General features: G+C 28.8%; 1 long non-coding RNA gene across 1 annotated transcript in view; it reads left to right on the top strand.

The window, feature by feature from the left end:
• LOC132734922 (uncharacterized) overlaps positions 1-24226 on the top strand; it is a 78432-nt gene extending 54206 nt beyond the window's left edge. Inside the window, exons 3-4 of the long non-coding RNA XR_009626384.1 lie at positions 5953-6006; positions 24170-24226. This is a non-coding gene — a long non-coding RNA (uncharacterized LOC132734922). The remainder of the gene's footprint in view (positions 1-5952; positions 6007-24169) is intronic.
• Positions 24227-24530: the final 304 nt, after the last annotated feature.

Raw genomic sequence — 24530 nt, 5'->3', positions numbered from 1 at the left:
GCTTCAGGGTATCACTCCTTCTTCGGATTTGATAAACATCACAATAGCAGGTGTAAAGACCCGTGCGGTAGCTGTAAACAGTTTCACAGTTCTTCATTCATCTCAGTATTGTTGAATTTTTCTTGACCTTCGAGATCAATGAATATCGCTGTAGACTACCGCTCTAGCCGGAGCTAGGGGCGTAGGTAATATTGCAATTTTTCGTTAGCCCTCATGTTCAGACTCATGATTAATTCTTCCAATGGATTAATATGTCTTCAGATATTTGAATGTGCTGCTTGTCTTTTGAACATTTGCACTATTACACTTGATGGACTGCAATAATTGACATTCCGTCCTTACCGAATTTGCTGCGTCTGCTGCCGTATTGGATTTACTATGCTTACTGACATTGCCGTCTTTCACTGTCTTTCCGCTTACTTCTAATTTGCAAAGAAAATGCTGCACTTCAAACGAGTGGTCACCCCACATAATTTTTCCTACATATTTTCCTCTCGGATGCAAAAGACGTTCTTTTTGTTGAGGTGGACAGGCAATCCATTGATTGAAAATATTTGCTTTTTTTACTGGAAATCAGCCGTATTCGACAATATCGAAAATCATTTCATGTTTGAAATCCTTTTCCATTTCCGATCCTTTCGGGTTTTTTTTTTAATACAACGTGCTGACTACTCAGGATACCACTATTATTACGACTAAAATGAAATATGATAAATTATGTTATTATGTCAATTTAATTCCTGGCATAGTTTTAATTCGATTATATATTTATACACATTTGAAATGAATTACAGTTTTTTTCTAACTTTTGTAAGATAGATGGGTTTCTTTTCCTTTCTATAAATGTTATGGGACGAACTGAATGGGAACAATTTATTTTTATGAGGAAGACAACAATCGTGCCGATAAGCGAAAAATAATGCAATTGAAGATTTAATTTCCTTTGTGTTGTTTCAATTTACCATTAATCTTGCAAAGCTATAAACACTTGTAATGTAATTTCCGGACATTATAGCATTGATTTAAAGTGTTTATCAAATTATCAATAGAATTTGCCTTTGAGCGGTAAGCGTTTTTGGTAGATTGATGTTTGAAAATTGTAAGTAATTGTTTACGCTAAGATTTTAAATTTCATTACAACACTGATTATCTGATTGCCAGTTGTATTTTACATCTTGTGTTCTCACAGTTAAGTTCAAACAGCCATCAAAAGTAATCAAAGAAAAGCTGCGTAAATTATTCTAAATTATTTTCTTTTTATATTCACTTTTCGCACATTTAAATACAATGCTTCGCTATCCATAATCACTTAAATTTCTTAAAGATTTTATAGAGTAAATTATTCGAATATCCATAGCAAAAGTTTTTAAATGATACGTATTTTATATTCAAGGTAATATTTTGTAGTTGCACAAAACTGTGACTTGGTAGATTTATTACTTTTATGTAAGGGTCAAATGCTAACAACGAGTAAAACTATTTCAAGAGAGTAATAACACATTAAAATACCTCCGATTTGAATAATCGTTCATCAAGTACATCACGCAGTTTTTATGCTATGCTTTCTTCTGTTCAGCATGCATTTTTTTTCCAATTATCAATTTACTATCTAAATGTTATGTCTTCAGTCTAAAACTAACCATATGTTACTTGTCGTCGTATAACAATTTGATTTTTACTGTGAGGTATTTTACAGACATTTAATAGCATATTTTCACATCCAATCTGAGTGTTAATTGTTTTTATATTTTGCATAATCAACTACGTTATTTATGTTACGTTGTACTACAACTATATCTGATATTTAATGATTAAAACACATATGAGTACTCATATCTACGCTATCAAAATTACCAGATGTTGATCGTAATCAATATTGGAATTGTATTTGATATCATTTGATTGATTAGAAGATATTTTCTTTGTGAACTTGTTTAAATCATGTCTGCGTTTTAAGTTTATAAGAAATATGGGCAACCTTGTTTATATAAGATCTCAATTAAAATAAGAGACACAATATCTATGATTTACAGATCATCGTTTTTTTCTTCATGATTTTTCTTTAATCACAGGATTTTATCCTTTTAAAACAATTCGACATTTTATTTCAGAGTGCTTAACCTATTTTCAGATGTGTGCCTCTTCGATAAAATTATAGTTTTACAGGTTGAATATTTGTTTTGCACGTGCGTTTTTTAACAGTGTCTGTGTTAAATAAAGTCAGCCTTTTAATCAATAAATAGAGGAAATAAGTTGTGTTTTAAGTGAGACAAAACATCATTTGCACCGTTAAGTCATTAAACAGTAGTCATTGCCTTCACACAGACAGTCTTCTTTTGCTTATAATTATGTAAATTACTCTGTATATAATGTTAACATCTACTTATATTTATGCATTTTGAAGTAGACAATAAACACATTCAGGTATTGTGTAAAGTTCTGTGTATCATTAATACACTGACAGTTTTACAGCCTTTACGGTTCATGCCAAGGCTAGTTACACATCATTAGTAAATTCCTTATTTTATACCTAACAATAATGCAACTTTTATTGTTTATTTTAAGAATATGATTACTCAGCAAAACGCAAATACTGAATATAACTTTATGTTAGTATTTTGTAGTTGGTGCTTTGCAAATTAAACAATATTAATGTAAATTAAATTTAGTTAAATAGCATAATATAATAAAGAGTCCATACATTTTGTTTCTTGCACCTTCCTTAATTATAAAAACGTTTTATTCAATGACATATATTAGTACAAACCAAGCTTATTGACAACTGCTAGTATAAACAGCGATTAGAGAAACAATACTTTTTTATTACAAAATGAAATGACTTACTCAAAATCTATTTCCCCTGTAATTTTTAGCATTGTTTCCACATGTAATGAAAACACCTTGAAAACAAGAAATGTTAATTCTACAATAAATTTATATCTGTGTGGAAACATTTTATAATGAACTCGTCAATTTTCACGTGTAGTTCAAATCTAACACCATTTGGAATAGAGCTGTATTCCTAAATTATCGGGGTTATAATCACTTATTATTCTTAAATAATATGAAATGAACTAGCTATATATGTCAGATGATAATTGTGCAGATGAAGTTGCATTGTAGATTAAAAGAAAAATATCTGTAAATCGAATATTCTGTAATTGAGATTTAAATGCTACAAAAGAGATACAAAATAACATAACAGCCACCAATCAGAATAACTTTATTTTCTATTCTATTTATGTTTCTTTTTTCAAAGCATGGTTTCGAAATTTATTTACACGTTTAATTAAATTTATATATAATTCGTTAGCAAAACTTCAAAAAAACGAATAGTTCATTTTTTGCTTAGACATATGTTACTAATGTTTTAAGATTGAGACAATTGTGTGCAATGAACATTAGATTAAGACACATTACATTTAATATATTGATGAATGCATTATTTGCTTTATTAATTGTGTAATTTTAATTTTCTAAAGAGTTTAAACAGTGATTTAAACTGAAAATTGTAATGATTTCTTAGATAATGTCTTTATGAGCAAAGGAATGATACCATTGAACATATTTGATGTTATAAAAAACGTGTTTAAATATATCAATAATGCAAGATGAATTTGCAATTTTAACATTAATTTTCTATGATGTCATTACATGTTCTTATTCGAATAAATTGAAGAAAACAATCAATGTCCTTATCACGCTTTCTTTGTTTTCTTGGACAAAACATAAATATGTATTATATATATTCTGTTTACGTCAATGTAAGATTACATGTAAACTTACAAACTACCAGTCATTTACCACATAACTGAAGCCACTAACACAGAACATTGTTCACGTGTCCATGTAATCTGGGACCTTCAATTTGAATTGTACCATGTTTTCCTTGAACGTGATCTGAGATACCTTGATTAAATCATTACTTTGCTGTGCAACTGCATGCTTGAACTTTTAATCATGTCTGACAATTCCTAACAACCATGACAACGTCACGTATATAACTGTTCAAAGAATGTTAGCACAATATCATTTACATTCATGGTAATAAAATGATACAAATTCTGAATGTTTATTTGATAATCAAGGACATGATGCATCATGTTATTTAGTAAGTACGAGCGAGCTCAATTTCTATAATTATTTTTTGTGTGTAGACAATTTTGATTTGACAACACTCACAGGCCAATTGAAGAATTTTCCACAACCGTTTTGGAGCTATAGAACACCCTTGAAAATTGTTTTAACACTTTATAGTTTCTGTGTTATATGATTGGCTACATGGAAATGTGTTATTAAAATTTACTATCTTGCCTATGATTGCCTAAAACGATATTAGAAAAATGTTTAAATTCATTGAATAAAGGCATATACATACAAACGTAACTAAGCGCTTTATTCCCAATCAATTTGTAATGTATGATATAATATCAAACTTTAGATTCATATCACAATATTTTCCTGTGGTCTTATAATAGACAATTTAGATAAGTGCTTGCTTTAAAAATAAAAGAAAAAGATTTTTTATTTCATCAGACAAACGTTATCCTACGATCTACCTTTCCTTTTTATCAGCAGGTCTATATGATGCAGACATAAAAGATAATATATATGCATAGATATAAAGCCTTATGTTACATGTAACAAAGCCACCGTGGTCAGCTGGGTCGTTTAATTTGCTGCGAAGTGTCATTTATATATGCGGTGGAATACAGCTAAAATTAAATTTTAGTTTTAACTCCGAGATGAGTATGAATTAAAGGCGTGTTTCGCAGTTATACGTAAATGCTTGTACATATACCCATGATTCTATTATTCTGATTTCCGCGGTATTTAAGTACAATCCTGAAAGACGAACTCTTAGGATATTAAATCCTTAATTATTACCTGTTTGGTCAGCTTTCATCTTTTTTAATAAATAAGTAACATAACATATTTGTTTAGTTAGATATTGTGTCCATGCAAGTGATAAGACAGCATGTAAATATAAACATATTGTTTTCTCGGTAATCAACGAGAGAAAAAACAACTTATAAAGGCAACTAGTATTTTATAAACGTTGGCCATCGGAGCTCTTTACCGTTTGTATACAGATTAAACAACTTCAATTAGGAAACGAATTGTTTAATCAATTTTGTTAATCTAAATGGTTTTTAGAAATAAGATTTACCATTTACAAAGTCGTTACCATCGTGTAAATTCTCCAAATGCTGGCTGTGATTTAAATCACCACAATCTTATTCAATTCCGTTGCTATTTCGTTAGTGTTTTTCTTTCTATCAACCTCGATACTTACATTGCAATTATTGGATCCCTATTGGTACTTAACTACAATTTAATGTTTAAATATATCAGTAAACGGATTACTCAGTAAAGAAGAAAAAATCTTTAAACGGTAGAATGGAAATAGAAAATGATTCTTTTCTTTAGAAAGAGTGGACTATTTTCAAAGTTTCAAATTGATTTTAAACGATTTTATACCAATGTTAGTAGAACAATTACATACTTGTGCTTCTGAAAATGTTACAATCAACGTCAAGCTTTATATCTTATTTCAATGTTTATTTTGCGTAATTTGTGTGAAGAACAATCTGTTTATGACTACCAGTGCAGTATTATCTTTAAACGGTGTTAGCTTTATAGGCATTCCTTACGCAGCACAACGTACTCTATATAAACAAATGAAACGCTTGCTTTGGACACTTTGTGATTTGTTTTATCGAACACTAGAATTGATTTAAGTGATTTATTCAAATGAACAAAATTGTGTGTTTATGTAAACTCTAAGATTGTAATCTTATTGCATCATACTTTGTCATATAGTATATTTTTTAGATTATTAGATAATGTAATGGGACAACAATTGGTATAAAATAACACTTGGATTTCGTATTGCAAAGGCTTAATGTAAGATTAAGCATTTATCAAAAATAACAATATTTCTCATTCCAGGATGTTGTAATAGTTACAAAAATGTAGATGCTTCGGAATAGTTTGTGATCAAAGGTAAGATCTACATAAACGTTATTTTCTCAATATTTTACACTGACAAAATAATGTATAATAATCTAAGATTAAGTAAAACTATTATTTGACAAACGTAATATATTGCATTAAATGTCTAGTTATTCTAAAAAAATAATCAACTAAAATTGAAGTAAAATGTTTATTTCTGTGTGGCGTCAATGATACTGTTATCAAAAGGGTAGCTTAACACAATAAAAGCACTTTTTTCATACCATTTGAACATTTCTATGTTCCATTATCGATGTACTATAATCAGGAGTAAAATTCTAGTCAACAAAATGCTCTAGAAAATGATTGAAGATGATTAAACACAAAACATTTCAATTAGCATTGCAGCCTTTAAGGAAACTGAAAATCTAGTACTGTTATACTCTGACTACAATTTGGGCTGCACTAAACAAATTGAGATGATCTCCAATGCGTCGAATTTGTCAGTAGACTAGAATGCGTCCGTTAGTGTACGTTTAAAATACCTAAAGCATCTATTGACTGTTAAGAAAGTGATGTAATTAATAGTTATATGCGCTATGTGATATACATGACATTGAGAAACTCGAGATATGTTAAATGGTTCTGAAAATAAAATTATGATGGTTGTGTATATCTATTGTGTTATCTTTTGTCCAACAAGTTTGAAAATCAATTTCATAAGTAGATTATGTTATTTGATATAAATTCAACGAAATTTATGTTCATAACTAAATAAATTATTTTGGTATACTGCAATTAATTTGAACACACTGCAATTAATTTGAACACAAACTAGCACTTTTGTATCAAGAAGTGTAGTGTAATTCTACGTAAATATGTATGTATGAAACTCACAGACACAATGTATCCAAATTATGGATTTAATTTTTAGATTACTTACTTTAAGAACATAATAAACGTCGGATAGTTCACGTACTAACAAAAGTTAAGAACATTTAATATTTACTATTTTTTCATCATTCATTTATTATAGTTGCTGTATATTTTACACGATTTGCTGTTAATGAGTCGTGAATGTTAACGCCTGACATAAAAAAGATGATTCTAATCGGATCAAGTTAATAGCCGAAACAGTTTAATTTAATAGCTGACATTTCTTTTCAGATAATAGCGTACATCATTTAATACTTGTTGTTTAGCATGCAATAATCGATTAGAAAGTAACGAAACGTTTACAATGATCATCTGAAAATTCAGAACACGACAATACTTTTATTTTGATGAATAGATAACCATGTTAAACTTTCAGTTTATTAATTGTCTGATTTTAATTAGCAAAACGTACATTTTTTATCAGTGAATTTATTTTTAAAAATTACTTTTTGGCTTATCAAAAAGAGCAACAACATACTATTGTCAAATCCGACAAGATTGAAGTTAAATCAGATTGGCCGAAGTAGAAGTCTTGTAGATTTCAAGAAATCTCTTGTACAAGTAGGTCAGAACATTTGACAGGTTTTCAGTGTCACAAATTTACAAAGCGAACATTTGAGACAGTAGCGTACCATTGAATGGACTTAGAGTTTGGATCAAGTCGATCAGGCGTTTTGTTCTACTAAACTTCACTTGCTCGTTTTTAATATATCTTAATTCAACTAATATATCGTAAAGTTAGTTATCGACTGACGTTTCGTACAATCTTGCCTGGTAATTTCAAAGTTATTCTTTTTCTGTTCCCGCGAATTTCCCGCTTGGTGAGAATGTGACATATGTTTTAAGTGAAAATAACACAAGTCAATAATACGAGTTTTATATAATATAAACACCGTTTAATACAGATCTTCACATAGTATACATCTCTTTACAATACTTTAGTTAAGATTCCTTAAAAACTTTTTAAATATATCCGCTTCATTTTCTACGCCTACACTGAATTACACTTTAAATTAAATATTGTATAAGGTAAACAATTAAATGGTATAGTAAGTGATGCTCAATCAAAACATCAGCAGCGTAATAAATGAAATTTAATTTCATGATTCATTGTCAAACTACCCTTTAAACATTGAATGGTATATAATTGCCAATCTAAGAATATTACTATTAGTTCGCATATGTTATTTTTTTGCTGAATAGCATTCAATATCTTTCGAAGAAGCAGTGTTGAATACAATATTGTCAATTGTGAATTTTACATTTCATTGTTAAGAGGCGACTACATCAATCAAAATTAAACTCGTACCAATTAGAAATAAATAAAGCTTTACTAAAAATTCACTGGAATTGACCAATCCTCATGAAAAAGAATAAATTAAGGAAAAAAATATTTCAAATGAAAATTATGTTATGATTCGTCTCATTAATCATATAGTCATTGTTTGCGTATATCATTTTCAAATTATATTCAGAACACTGAAAAAACGTTAAAATGCAGTCCGCTGTTATAAAATGAAAAACAATGTATTTTCTTACAATGTTTATAATATGTCATCGTACACTTATGAAAAAGAATCTAATAGAACCGAAAGGGGTATTTTAACCGATGAGTTCAGTTTTTGTAATGATGAAGATTGAATACCGCTTTTGAATACGACTAAAGTCGGTGCAATAGGGCGTGAGAGATGTGCAGCATATATAATTTCCCATTAACAGACTCAGTAACAGAGTCTGCAAACAACAACTATTGTAATAGTTTTCTCTCGAGAGACCTTCCATTTCCAGATTGTATAATGATTCAAAATTGTATGCTGTGGGTAATGTCTTATATAGCAAAAGGCCCATTATGTCTTAGAAATGCTGAACTATTTCTATTTCCAAAAGCCTTTCATTTTGTGGTGTACTTTTATAGGTTGAAAAGTTACTCATTGGCTAATTAACTTAACCATTCGTTTTTGCATCTGTAACTTTTCACCATTGCTCTATTATAGTTATCGAGTATTTTTTATGGAAGTGAAAATACAATACATTTTGCTACATGTACGGCAAATAATTACGCATTAAACGCTACTTTCGTCAGGAAACAATCATCTAACATGCCCTAAACCCATTATTTTAAAGTTATTAAATTTATGTTTGACTATCTTAAAGAAGTAAAAATTGTTTCGTTCTGAGGCATAATGTGTCTTTTAATGTGAAATTCCTAACATCAATTCAATAACATCATTAAAATGGTTCTTTTTCACAATTCACTTAGTTAAATGTAATGCCAATTTAAGTGCTCCTACATTCATTCATGTCTGTTCCTTTTATGTGCTTTTAATTATAGACAACTTTCAATAAAAAAGAAAATCGCTATATTTTTCAAGCTGACGTTTGTTCTATGAAGTGGCATAGGAAATTATTGATTATGATATTAACAGATAAACTATAAGCAATAATGCATAGACAAGATCAGAATATAAGCCAATAAAATGATTATATGAAAAACGTTTTTTATAATAAGCCGATTTAAAAATATTATTTTTGGGGGGCATAATTATCATAGAAACAGGAGCACTATGCTTATACACAATTTGATGATTTGTACATGAATGTTATTAATTTTTGACAGTTTTACAACTCCTAAGATTCATGTAGGGCCAAAGCAGATGATCTCTTTCTGCAAAAATTTTAAATTAAAATATAATATAGTCTTACAATAATGAGATAAATTGCATATTTTGTGTTAACTTGATGCCTGAAAAGCATTAATACAAAGTCCTAAAAACGTCACCAAAAACTAGGTATTTATAATTTGTTTATGAACCGAATATAAGAAATGGCGCACCATCGACTTGATTACCATTCAATGTGTTCGCAATATTACGAATGTGTTAATATTATCGCTAATTTAACTGGGTTGAGGTCTGACAAATTAGAAACCAAAAATATTAAACAAATGTTTTAAAAATTCATGGTTGTCAATGTTTTTCATTTTTTATCAATCAATTATATAAAAAATTGTATGACTCAGAACTGTATTTGGGTCAATTAGCACATATTTACTATATTTGATGTCTTCCTAAAAGGAAACAGAATGTCTGATAGATGACAGGCATCATTCCGTCTTATGATTTATTAGATATTTATTTAAATATATAAAAAAAAGAAAACAAAACGGCGTTGTCTCGCAAAACAAGGCTTAAAAAGTACAATTTGTATGTAGATTCAAATATTCGATAACCTTGATTTATTGATGCGATTCGATAGTATTATATATTTAATAAATTCAAAAGTTGATTCAATTAACAAAAATAAAATGTTCCTCGCAAAACAATATGTAAAACGTCCAAATTGGATGAACATAAAACGAGTATTTTTTAAACCCCAATTTGCTAGATACATATTCAAAATAATAAAAAAGAACGAACCAAGAACGTCCATGTATCCGTAAAGTTATGACAAAATATGAACGTATTTATTTTTAGATTCGAAACTCTTGATTTTTTAGTTGAGACTTTGATTACGCAGACGCAGTAGACGTTATAGGGTGAATATATTGTTGTTTATCAGATTGCTGTTCAAACTATGCTTGAATTTTAATAATAAAAAAAAAAACATGTTCGCATTAATTGATAATACAAAACAGATTTTCGAATTAAGAACAAAAGATCTTCAAATATATGATAACCGGCGTTTTTGTTTGTTTGATAAATTGCCTCCTTATTTGTTTTGACTTAAAAATGTTATTACTATCATTTGTCTTGACAAACGTCAATATATATCTGAAATTGTAACAATACAAGAACAAATCACATGCGTTGTTTGCCGTAAAAAAACGTTTTTTGATTTAAAGAGTAATTGAAATGTAAATTTAGTTCTTTACGTCATCCCATTAGGAATTCTGGCAATAAAATATTGTATTCATATATCCGTTTTAGAGTTTTTCGTATATGATACAATACATGGCTCTCATAAGATATTTCAGTACCATATTAAATGTTGGAAAAGTAACCATACCCGTTGGATGAATTGTGGGTAAGAATTTTAGTTTTTTTTCGAAAGTTGGATACTCAGTAACTTGCGTTAAAGCAAGTTATTTCCTTTTTAAAGACAATAAAACTTTCAAACTTAAAACAGAAAACATATTACTTTTATCGGGCTTGAGAAATGCATTGCTCTTTGCTACTTTTGTCAAAACACTAAAATATTGTTTGTGCTCGCTGATGCTCAGGCCAGAAAGGACAATTGCTTGCTTGATTGAAAAGAGCAGTTGCCCCGTGATGTTAATACCAGTTTAACGAGAGATATGTATTTATAATAGTTTCTATAGATAGGTATTACCATTGCTTGGTAATGACACAGTACGGCGTTTAAATGTCGTGTTTGCTAAAATGCTCAGGAAGTTTGACCCAGAATTCAGCGTGTTGCTTTCGTTCATGGTTCACATATAGAAGCTAAACAAACTAACAAATATGGCAAATGGCCAAGTTAAGGTGATAACCAAAATAATACGGCCGAAAGATGGATTCATAATACAACTTTTAAATAAAATCCCTGTCTAGAAACACCGTTCAATGATGTTATTTTTATCGCCTGAACATGGACAACTATATTACTTCGTTTCCATGTATTGCACTGTGCATTGTATAACGTTATATATAAACACACCGAGGAACATCTGTCCCGGCGGTGGGATGTTTAATCGATGACATAACTCATGTTTTGCTGCGCCATTTGTGCACTGTAATAAACATTTGGCAGTTTTACTACCGCCAATGGTTTGATTTACATGGATCAATTGCCAACGCAAAGAAATTGTGCTAATTAGAAAGTAATAAAACATTTCAAATTTGAAATATTATCTACTATGAGTGATCACTGCTGGATAATAAAACATGCATATGACACAATTAAAATTCTATAAAATGTCTTACGTTATATCATTATGGAGTTTCTGTTACGTGTGCGGGTTAATTGCAATTATGATACGAGTATATACATGTTCATCTCATAACCAATGTATTGATAAATTAGAGTTCATTATTGTATGTGTATCATTTCGTTCTATTTTATATAACAATATAGAAAGTGGAGAAAAAAAGATACGAAATACATGTGTCTCATACTTAGTTACTGTATTCGTATAATCAAAATCAGTAGTGTAGAAGATCTGGCAAGATTGAAAAAAGAAAAGTAAATCACCGGAAGTGACTTTGATGCAAACCCTTGATTGCCTTTTGAATTTCAGCATATATTTGCTTCCTCCTATTATACTGCAAATCTAAAAAAATAAATTTATGAACAGACGGCGTTAAGTAATATATATACACTGTATATTAAAGAACTCAAACTTGATTTACATATTGGAGTATATACCATGTTAAATAACAGTAAAAAACATATATTTATGAATTTATATATTTATTTAAAGAAAAAACAACAACAGGTTTTATAGTCTGCTTTAACATTCAGGTGGATAAGGGAAACGGCATTCTCTCAATAGTTAATGCATTTATTGCATGCCAGAGTCACTCAGAGAGTGGATGTTTGCACGTACAAACTAATCAAAAAGTGATAATAATGTGAATATTCTAAAAATTGCCGTCAATATATAATTAGGTCATTAACTTGACAGGGAAGTTATCACCCTGGTAACCTTACTGCCTTGATTTGCTGAATATGCAGTTTTTTAAAATCAAATAAAAAAGCAAACGTTACACATGTTTCATTGCGCAAAATTTATTTGCAATTTACTCAGCATGCAGTTTTGGAATAGAAAGGAAACCAACCTATGAAAAGGTAACCGTATTTTACTTTCACTCATACACTCATACATGTAGTGTAATTTTAGAACCATGCTTTCGATAAAAGAGCAAAATATGATACGAATATATTTACAATATTTATATTATATATATCTTGAATTTGGAAAAGAATATGCCAATCACACGTGTGTTTGTATCTTTTGCTACATGAACGCTTGTGTCATCTGAAAAGTACAGTCATGTGTGGCAGGCAAGAAAAATAAACTTTTTTTGCGCAAACAGTGACATTTTATTCTTTTATAAATAATTAGAACATTACGTTTAACATAATATCCAGTCATATCATTTAAAATAAATCAAAGATGAATACATTCGTCGTTTTACTGCAGAATTGCTACAGAAATACAAACTGTAAAACGAATAATTTATTTCAATTTGGGAAATTTAGAAATAAACATATAAAGAATACTTTATTTACTTATCTTGGTTTTTATTTGAATGCACTCTTTGTCTTATCATTAATTTCATATTGTTTATGACAAAAGATAAAGCTACTTAATAGTGGCTCAGTAGCATTTCAATCTTCTGCTCTGAATGGATTTTATATGTACATGTATGTTACTAAATATGCCTACTGGATTAAGAAAACAAAGTTAGAGTATGATTTAAGACATGTTGCAGATTCATGCATTGTATTGCGACACTGTAATACAAGCTTCAGCTAAACAATTACAGATATGTGTTGTTCGACATACTGTCATGCCATTTTAAGAAAACGACAACGGAATTGACAGATGTGTGTAATTCGACAAAATATCATGCCATATTAAGCGAACGAGAGCGGAAGTGGCTTTGCTATAAAAATACTGCAAATGTATGTTTTTCGTTGTGTTTCTTTAACACAGATTATTGTGTTGATAGGGGTATGAAGCACGCTTGCTGTCAAAGAAGATAAACTTGTTTCACATACATTAGAAATAATTTCGGTTTACATGCAAATGGGTGATTATGAACAGATTTTCTGTAATACTGATGTTAAGAAACTTCACGAATATGTCCGACTGGACGTAAATGTGCAATGTATCAGGAAGTCATGCACAAAGTAGAAATGATAATTATGTATATTTGATATAATATAATGCATATTTTGTTACCATTTCATATTTTGTTGCGTTTATTTTTATGAAAGAAAGTGAAACAAAGATAAATGAGAGAGTTTGTAAAACTATTTTCAAGGCTTCCTTCAATCTGGCAATTTTTTGACATCTGTTATAAACAAAATATCATCCTGTCTTTTGCAAATCAAAAGTTTCCAATTAAATTATATATGAGATGAATATCCCGTAAGCATAATATCAGTGTGAGTAATAGATAGCTATTTATATACATATTATCTTATGTGAGCAGAGGTTAATTATAAAATCAAAAAAAAAGGTTTAACAGGATTGTTAAATCCATAATCAGCGGTAAATTCGTTGTTTCTTAAGTTTTTGTTGCTTTTATTTTCTTTTCTTTTGTACTTGTGTTTGAAACTAGATATATCTGTGAATTTTGTTTTATTCAGAATTCTACACTAGTAGTAAACAAATTTAACATTCTTTACTTATTCTTTCTAGTTTGTAATTAACTAAAAGCATCAACATATTAGAATTACAATGATATTTTACTGAATTATACAAAATTGCCGTTAACATAATATTGATTTATGAAATACAATCTATAGTGAATGTCATGTTAATATGTAATTCGAGCAGAATGATGCACTGTCATTAACGATTACCAGGCAAAACTGTTTACTTTGTACATTAGTAGGCCAGTAGCAAATACCATTATTATAAAATACTTAAAATGCATGTCAGTTCAACTAAATGTTTGTTGATAGAATATAAAGTTACCATGACCTCATAAATTTAAAATTCTCTCTTGGAAGCACACGATTTGCAAGTACAGAATTACAGTGTTTGTATTTCTACCTTAAAAAAAACAATAGTGAATTACGTGCTTTTTGTCCTGTATTATGTATAAACAACTTACAAGTTCATTCATGTTATTCTTCCTATTAGTATGTATTTTTGTTGATACACTGGCTTAAGTACACAGTGATACTCCGAAAAGCATAACATTTATTTTATTCATTGTTGGTGATCTAATATTTTCTTCACGCATTCATCCTGTATTTATTCATATATATAATGTTTTAGTTTTTTAATGAATATGAAAACAATTGCCAAACAATTTACAACAAATGTTCTGCATGACGTTAACTGTATAACAAAAACAAATATAAAGAAATTATCAATTTCAATATAATTAATGCGAAATGCAGTTTATAAGATACATATAATCACAATGAAAGAATACCTCTAAATAATCATCACTTGTGGTCAAACATTTAAACTGTAGATTCTTGATGCATGTGTAGCTGGAAAAAAAACTACTTTTTCCATTATAATTTAATCATTTGATATTTTATTTCTATTACACAAAGATGAAGATGTTACAAATGTGTTGAGGTTATGTCTATATTTCGAACTAATGAGCTACATGTAATAATATGTACAATCGATCACTTAATAGACTCTTCTGAGGTTTTTGGATATGACGGGACTGGACAATTGTTTTCGAGATGATTGCTCCATTTAATGTAGGTTTATACCAATTAGTTTTATGTAAAATTCCAGATCAATACCTAACTCTTTTTTTTTCAAAATAAATATTTGTACCGTGAATAATGAACCAAAATGAAAAAGTTTTACAACGCTTATCAATCTCATCGGCCTCAGAATTGTACAAAGATATGAATTTTAAACTATTTAAAGAATTACTGAGTATTTCTTTATAATCATGTTGCATATATTTATGTTTTAAAACCTGCAATGACATATGTACGAAATTCAAATTTTATGTTGCTAGGCTTTGGACCTCCATGGAATTCATTTAAAGTCCTTTTTGACATTTATACTGTAGAATATATTATTTTAGATGCTTTTCCATAAATTGATTAAAAATGTTTTAGCTTTAAATTAATGCGCACTTGCATTTTATAATTGCTTTTGCGCTTATCACAGGCATATAAATAACCGTAACTGTATTTTAGCAGTAGATAGCTTCAACGACTTCTATGCTTTATTTATTACTTGGAGGAATAACCTTCATTATGCGTTTTTTGCATGTCAAAGTCGACCACGTGCAAACTAATGAAACTATGATTAAATGCGTGCATGCGTTTCGAAAATAATAATCTGATCTTGAGTGGGTTATTAGACAAGAAAATTATTAGTTTACCCTTTGATCTTTTTTTGCTTCAACGCAAGTAATTTGCTTACTTAATTATAACTACTGATACCCTCCGATAATTCAATATAATGACGTTATTGCTGTGAAAGTTGTGAAAGATAATTTAAACAATGTTTAATATTTAACGGCAACCAAAATAAAATAATTAGTACAGGGCGTAGGTGGGAAGAATGAGATTAAAAAACTTCATTGTTTAATACAAATAGAATGATTGATCTACCGATTCATGAATTTTGAAATCTGATTTGAACATTCAATAACTGAACGCTTCTGATGAAAGAAACAACAGCGAATCCTCTAAATTCATGACATATAGTGATTAGCGTTTTATCAACAAAAATACGTAATGCATGTTTATTGCATTACAAATTTAATTCAATATGATATTCTAAATGTAAAACGTCTTTCTCTATGAAATGAGAAAAAAATCTCAAAACATTTTTCGCAACCAATCTGTTGAGTGTTTAAGTGTCGAGAATTTTCATTAACCTGTCAGTCATTCTGTACATGCGCTAATTTGACATCGTGTGTTACATTGCTTTTTGAAACATTTAGCATGCAATTTCTCTGACAATTTTACGCCTTCAATCATGGATAACATTCGTTTTTAATAAAGGAGATGTGTTGTTCCTCACAGTAATTGAAACAATTTCCTTGAAGCAGGCCGTCAGTAATGATGCAAGTTTATATTGATGTGTTTAAATTTAACTTGTTTTCAAATCAAACTATTGTATTTATATGTTCAAACAGTAAGAATTTGGAGAATGAAAACATGTTCACTTGCGTTAGATAAATACTTGCAATGAAGTTTAATAAATTTAATAGCTATATCCTTTTAACGATTACAAGTAAATTTGAATATTAATAATTTTTAGTTAAAGCCGCCGCCGCCTTTGTATAACATCGGCCTGTATTGAAAATACTTCAAATTGTTCTTAATATATTTATAATGTTTTTCATGCCTCCAGATTCATTCTAATTTGCATGGAAATGTTGAGTGTGATTTGTAAAGTAAAATATTGTGAAGTGACCAATGAAAGTAATTTACACAGTGCGAATGTAACATACAATCCACGTAAAATACCAATTAGAGTTGAAATATGGAAAGAGGCCCCTACTGCGATAGACACGCAGTAGCAATATTTTGGCAAATACTGCAAAATCAGACATTAATTGCTCATCAAGCAAGGTTTTACTTGATTATTTTGACGTTTCTAAAAACTTTCGGAAACTTTTCTCATATTTGATTTTCTTGAAATTGTAGACTCATTTGGAATCATAAAACTTAAAATGCACATCATGTAATAGAAATACATGAACTTTCCTTCTTTAGACAGACATGATTTTTATATCGTTGAAACCATAATTTTAGAGCATGTGAGATGCTTATCACATGAAAATGATTCGTTTAATTTGAAAACAAATTATCATAAAAAATGTAGACAATTTGAAATAAGTGTATACACTAAATCATTTTACTGTACTAATTAACAAAGGCAGATAATTGGCCTATGAGTAAGCCATTTAGACAGTATAACAGGACACCAAAAATAAAAATTGTTGAGAAATAAACATAAAAGCATTCTTATGCATATTGGGTCTTTACTTTAAAAAATATTCTGCGATGACAATTACAAACATTGTATTTAAGTACAATTTAACATAGACCCTCGTGCTATAGGATCTTTAATAATTGCTACTATGACAATTACAAACATTTTAATTAAGTGCAATGTTTCAGAGACACACGTGCATACTATGTTTAGTACTAATAAAGATGTAATAGTTGTTTACAGAGTGTACAATTGGTTTACAGAAATCGCATACATCTATTGTAAACAATTTTGTATTTGCATAGTGTGCGAAAGGGGAGTAAATAATGCGGAACAAAGATTTCCATAACATGAGAAGTTGTTTCCCTTTCTTTGCTGTTCTGAGCACTTGCTAATTTGTGTTGTTGGTTTTTTTCTCGACAACATATTGAATTTTCGGCCAAGTTATATCAACTTGCAAGCTAAGGATAGTTTGTTCAAGCAGCAGTTGCGTGCTTTACCATTATGCAGTTATAAGCTAAGGATAGTTTGTTCAAGCAGCAGTTGCGTGCTTTACCATTATGCAGTTATAATTTTTTTCACTTAATATACTGATTAAAATAATGATTAATGAAACAAAAATAATACGAACAACCTCAATTATAATAGTAAATAAAAGCTTTTAATTTTTAACAATATTAAGATTTAGAAAGTGAAAATGGTATAAATAAATACATGAATAAATAAATAATCAGTCGGTCCAACCAACCAACCAACCAACCAAGTAATAAATAAATCAATCAATCAATCAATCAATTAATATGAGCTACTGTCCCATTTGTACTTAAGATTTATTCTGCGTCAATGCCCATTGCATCTTGAGTTCTTGTCACGTATTGCCATGTTTCTGCTATTTTTATTATTTAAAATATTGATGTTATTTAAATGGCCCTTCGTTGGGCTTTAGTACAAATAAAAGTTATTCCTCTTTAAATGTTTCGACCCATCTGCTATTAATTTAACAATTTATACATAATGTATGGCTTATGAAAAGTGTTACAAATCACAAGCATGTTTTGTAGAAAAAATATGTATATACCATATCCATTAATGTTTCCTACATATGATTAGAAATAGTTATAGGTATTTAATGATATCGTTTTGAATCCAATTTATCACCCGGAAACTTGTACAAAAAACAATGTTTTTTATTTGTAGAAGTTTAAATTGCACTTGATTAAGTATACAGAGAGTTAAATGTAGTTTTTGTCATATTTTGACAACAACATGGACACAAGGGCTTATAATAAAGTGTAACTGAGTCAATTCAGCCGCAATACTAAAAAAAAGAAGATATTCTTAGCTTTGAAGAAAGGGAGTTACAATGTAAGAGTAAAACCCAAATATCAATGTTACAAATAAAATAATCTTAACATTATCTTATTTAGTCGACGTGAAAAAGACTTGCATTATATATTTGACCAGTGCTTGCAAATAGACGAGATGTTAATATAATAGACATAATTCATCTTAAAAAATAAGATTCTGATGTGCTGTTATTTGTTCACACCATTCCCTATGGTTTGTCCTCATTCCACCGTACATTTAACAATAAACATGATATACTGTATGAAGTTTTGTGTGTCAGTCTTTTTTATTTACTTTCATTGTTTGGAACTTTCCAGGGAGTTTGTTCCAAAAGTGATCATATTTGATTGATGTATTCTGTCATACACTTATACATATGTATCGCATGCACTCCATGTACTAATCAATCATACACCACTTTCTTGTGGCTGTCAGAATTTTATGATATTGATATAGGTCTGTCTCAGATATGATACTGCTCAGACATGTAATAAATGTACAACATGTAGCAGTCCTTATTTCTCACTAGATAATGGAAGAAGCTTGTATGATATTTTTAACAACAAATTGATATAATAAAGTTTGACAGTTGCACTGATAAATATAGGGAATACTATATTGCATGAATTCGCTAGTCTGGTGCGTTGTATCGCTAGAGTTGAATATATAAAATTACATTTCCACTTAGAGTGAGTGAACAAGATTTTTATGCAACGAGAGCAATACAATGCATCATAAAAGCACGTTCATGTAATTTATGATAGACTATGCACCAACTTGTTTAATGGCATGCTTTTGAATACACATGACGTCATGTAGCGCCTGAATCTACTAGTCAATTGAATAAGTTTAAACATTTAAACACACCGACATGATTCAGACTACAATTATGGAAACAGTTGCATTTCATTGTGCAATTATATGTATTTATCCCATTTATTCAATTACATCTGCTCTATAATTGTGGATAGCTTTATTAATTTGGTCAAAACATTCAGTCATATATTATATAGTATATAATAAATACAAGCATATTGTCCATGACAAACAATTAGCTCAGTTGTCCCATTTATTCTATTACATATGTTCAATAATTTTGGATAGTTTCATTAATTTGGTCAAAATATTCAATCGTATTTTATATAGTATATAATTATTAATTCTTATGATGGAAAGTAATATGATTGCCGTTTCTTCTGGGAAAAGATGTGTGATGTGTCTAGGTGCAATTACTCCACCGTCCCCTCAATATGAGAACAAACGAAATTAATGTCGTTGAAAAGGAATAATTATGTATCAAAAATCAATGACGGATGAATCTCCTGATGGCAATCACTGTTGACTTACGGTTTTATCAAGTTATATATGAGAAATATCACATCCTTTGATCACCAAATGACAGGCATTTCTGTCGTGTATATATTGAAGTTCGCTTTTGATTCCAGATTTATCACTTGAATCATGTCTTGCTAGAATTATACCTGACATATATATGAGGTTGAAATTTTTAAGTGAAATTTAACTGTTAAGCTTTCTTAGGGAAATTAAAGATATATCAATTTTGAAGCAATTTCAAAAGGCAGTAACGGAAGCAATTTCAGCAATCCATGTTTTGTTTATATGTTCCTTCTTTATACAGATATATGCACTTGCTACGGGTTTACCCATCTTAAAGGTAGCCAAATAGTTAAGTGCAACAAATCTACAATTATTACACAAATAATTGTGTCTCATTTCGACCAACATTTTATTGATTTCTTCGATTGACAATGGCCAATAACAACATCAAGTAAATATTATAACTCTTAAAATATCTAAGCATGAAACAAAATTAATCTGGATTTAAATCAATACATTATTTAAATCAATAAATTACGCAAAGCTTTTATTGCAATTTGAATTGGTGATATTAATGAACCCTGCACTTTCTACCAGATATATTACAATTAATACCTCATCGTCAAGAACAATTTGACAATCATCATAAACCGTTGCTAGTTATAACATTTCAGCTGAACGCTTTCATTTCTCATGCATTTGAATATCTGAATTAGACAATTTGTGCGTAAAGTACCTTGATATGGATTATGTAACAAGTTTAGTTCGATAATGGTTATAAGTATGTCAGACCATACACTGTTATCTTTGAAAGCATGCCTGTTACAACAGTAGCTCTAGGTACTTAGTGTAAGTGTTGATATTTTTTAAAAATGAAAAAAATGTAATCATTTTCATGTTCGGTTGTTATGATAAACGCTTTGAGGGTTATAAAATGGTTATCATGTAGCGGCAGCGAGAACAAGGATACTTCAAACACAGTCGGCCTAACATTTCTGTTTTAACAATTAAGTTATAATCAAAAGAGATAAATAAAAAGGGGGCCCATTTTTCAGAGATTAAATAGATGGGTTTTAAAAGAATCAGGCATTTTTTAAAATTAAATTTTTTAAAATAAAAAAAATCTAAAACATTTTTTCAAATCTTCCATTTTATAATGCATATAAAATTATAACTTACTCTGATTCCTGTTTTTAAATTTTTATTCAAAATTCTATATCGGGTCCATCATTACTGAAACCCCTTTAAATTTAAATTAATAATTTATAGAAAAAATTTTTTATAACAAAAATGTTTAAAAAAAAATTTAAATAAGTAGATGGTTTTAAGGGGATAGATAAAACTTTAACTATTTAAAAAACCCTTATATCTCCCACACACGGGGAAGGCTCGGGGGGACAAACTTGGTTTGGCCCTAACTTTTTTGGCTTCTTAAAAAGTTTTTATTAATTTTTTTAAATTTATTTTAAATTTTTATTATCATTTTTAAAATAAAAAAACAACAAAAGTTTTTTGCAAAAGTTTTACCCATTCAGTGATTTTATAATCATAAAGAGTTTTTCCCCAAAAACTTAATTTTTTTTAAGATAATATAGTGTAAAAAAAAACCAAATTTAAAACCCTTTTTAAAATTGCTTTAAATGGACAAACAAATAAAAATTAAAATATCTTTTTTTAAAACAGAAAAAGAAAACTTTACAACTGAAAAGGGTACAAAATATTTGGGCTGAAATACCCAAATATTTTAAAAGATTTCCAGTTTTAGAGAAAGGGTTTTTGTTCCCGGCAAATGATTTTGGGTTTTTTTCATTTAAATATGTTTTGCCCCTTATTTTTAAATAGGAAGTGTCAAAAAGAGTTTCGGGGCCCATCAACATGAAATTTTTTTCCCAACAAGGGGTAAGATAGCTGTGTAAAATCCCAAATTTTTTTAAAAAAATTTTTTTTCTAAAAAAAAATCCAAAAGGAAAAAAAAAAAGAAAGGGAAAAACTTTTTTTAAACATAAAAAAAAACCCAAAGTGAAGGTTTATAGTTATTGACTTTTTTCAAAAAAAACTTAAATTGTTTGTTTAAATTTTTTTTTTTTCTTCCTTGTTTTTTTTTTTAAACCCGAAATTGAGATAAAGTTGCTTCCTTTTAATGATCGGAAAAAATGTTGCATGAGAAAAAAAACATAAAAAGGGGCATTAAAAATTAGCCTTGACAAGTTATCATTAATCTTCAAAATAAATTGCAAATTTGCTAGTAAAATTGTGTTTTAACTGGGAAAACATGTTTTTGGTGACATAAAAAAGTTTTAAGTAAACGGCGTCCCTTTTTTGCAATAAATTCCAAGAAAAAATACTTCAGAATGTAACCCTTCGAACAAATTGAAAAAGGGAAACCAAAAAAGTAATCTTAAAATCATTTTTGGATGATGAATTCATTAGAAAAAAGCTTATTTAATCCCCCTTTTTACTGAAATTATTTCTTATGTTTTAACTTGTCTTTTCAAAAAATTTAAAAAAGGGATGATCATTCTAAATTCTGCTTAATAAAAGACCCTTTAAAAAAATTATAAATGCATGTAAAAAGTGGAATAATATACTTTTTAAAAAGTAAAGAAAAAAGTTATAAAAAAATACTTAGCCGGTCACACACGAGGTAAATCATTAAGTTATCTTATAAATGCTACCGTCAAACTTTAAGGTTTCTTTTTTGCTAACTCGGAGGAATAGAAAAAAACAAACAATACTACGAGTTCAATAAATTCAGTAATAAATTTACACGAAATTAAAATATTCTACAATCAAAACATACTCACAAAAAATCCGTTTTTTTGAAGTAAAAAAATAGTAACTATTAATTGACGCGACTTTTAAAAAAAAAATTTAGGTGTTGTGCCACTATGTTTATATAGATATAACGAAAAAACAAACGGTCACAATAAACATCTGAATATGTCAACAATTTTTTTTTAACATTTAATTTTTGGTTTAAAAAGTTTGTTTAAACTTTTAAAATTATAAATTTAAACCCAAAATTTATTTTTACTTTCTTTTTTCTTTTTTTTTTTAACGTGGTTTTGGTTATGTAAAAAATTCCAGCAAAATCTGGCTATTTAAATACTATCAATTTTTACGATTGTTTTTAATTTTATTTTTTAAAAACAACATTTTTCTAAAAATCTGAAAAAGGTTCGTTTTTCCGGATCAAAAAAAACACATCTGCAAATAAAGAGATTTGAAAAAGTGTTTAAAGAATTTTTTGGGTATATCTTATTTATGATTTATTGCTTTTATATATTTTATAGGGTTTTTGTGGTACCTTTTAGCTGGTATCATAATAAATCATCATCAAGTCTAAGAGAAGAGCAACACATTCTTATAAAACAAAAAAGAAATAACAACAAAAACGAAAATTACAAACAACAATAACAAACAAACAAGCAAAAGAACGTACTTCACCATTCATAAATTGACATAAAATATAAGGTTCTTAGTCTAAAAATATATAACATAAATAAAACATTGATCGGTTATATATTAAACAGAAGATCAAACAATTTTGCATAGAAATAAGTTATTGATAGTCCGCATTCAAATACGAATCTAAGTCTAATGCATCCTACAGCCATAATTGCTCTCAAATTATTAAAGAAGTGGGTTTTACGTATTCAATTGAGAATATAAAGGTGAAATGACTAAAATAGATGAGTACCGGAAGGTTCAATATCCGATTAATAATGATTCGATTACGTAATAATAAATAAGTTAAATATATCTGATGTGTTATATTTTTTTATTATTTTTTTACGTCTAACACGAGTGTTACGTCAAAAAGAATGACACTGTTTACTTTTATCTGTTTGTTATACGGATGTAAGAGTAAGAACATTTAGCTATAACAGTGATTGAGGTTTATGTTTGAAGATGAAAGTTGTTATATCATTGTTTGTTGTTAAATAACAATTAATGTTCTTATGGTGGTTCTTTGTTTTGTATTTTCAGGTTGTTAGATATATGTCAAATCATGTGACTCCAAAAGATTAGTTATCCTGAGCAAGTAAGTAAATTTGCATGTATTATTGATCAATAATCGTTAATCGTAGCAAGACAATGAAGCATGGACACTTATATTCTTTAATAAAATAAAGCAATTAAATGAAGTATTATATGTGTATTGCGAGGGTTATCATGATCATTATAGTAGTAAATATCAAAACTCTAATTCTAGCCAGAAAATAGGATAAGATAGAAAAATAGTGTTGCTGTTAATTATGCCATCTAGATTTTCTTTTCTACATACATTGTCATAAACAAATTTTCTTACAATACAATAAAACAATAAAAGTGGAACAAACAATCAACA

Source organism: Ruditapes philippinarum, unplaced genomic scaffold (assembly GCF_026571515.1).
Source record: "Ruditapes philippinarum isolate M1 unplaced genomic scaffold, ASM2657151v2 ctg4294_1_1_1_1, whole genome shotgun sequence".
NCBI lineage: Eukaryota > Metazoa > Mollusca > Bivalvia > Venerida > Veneridae > Ruditapes > Ruditapes philippinarum.
This window is presented reverse-complemented; position numbering and strand designations above follow the sequence as displayed.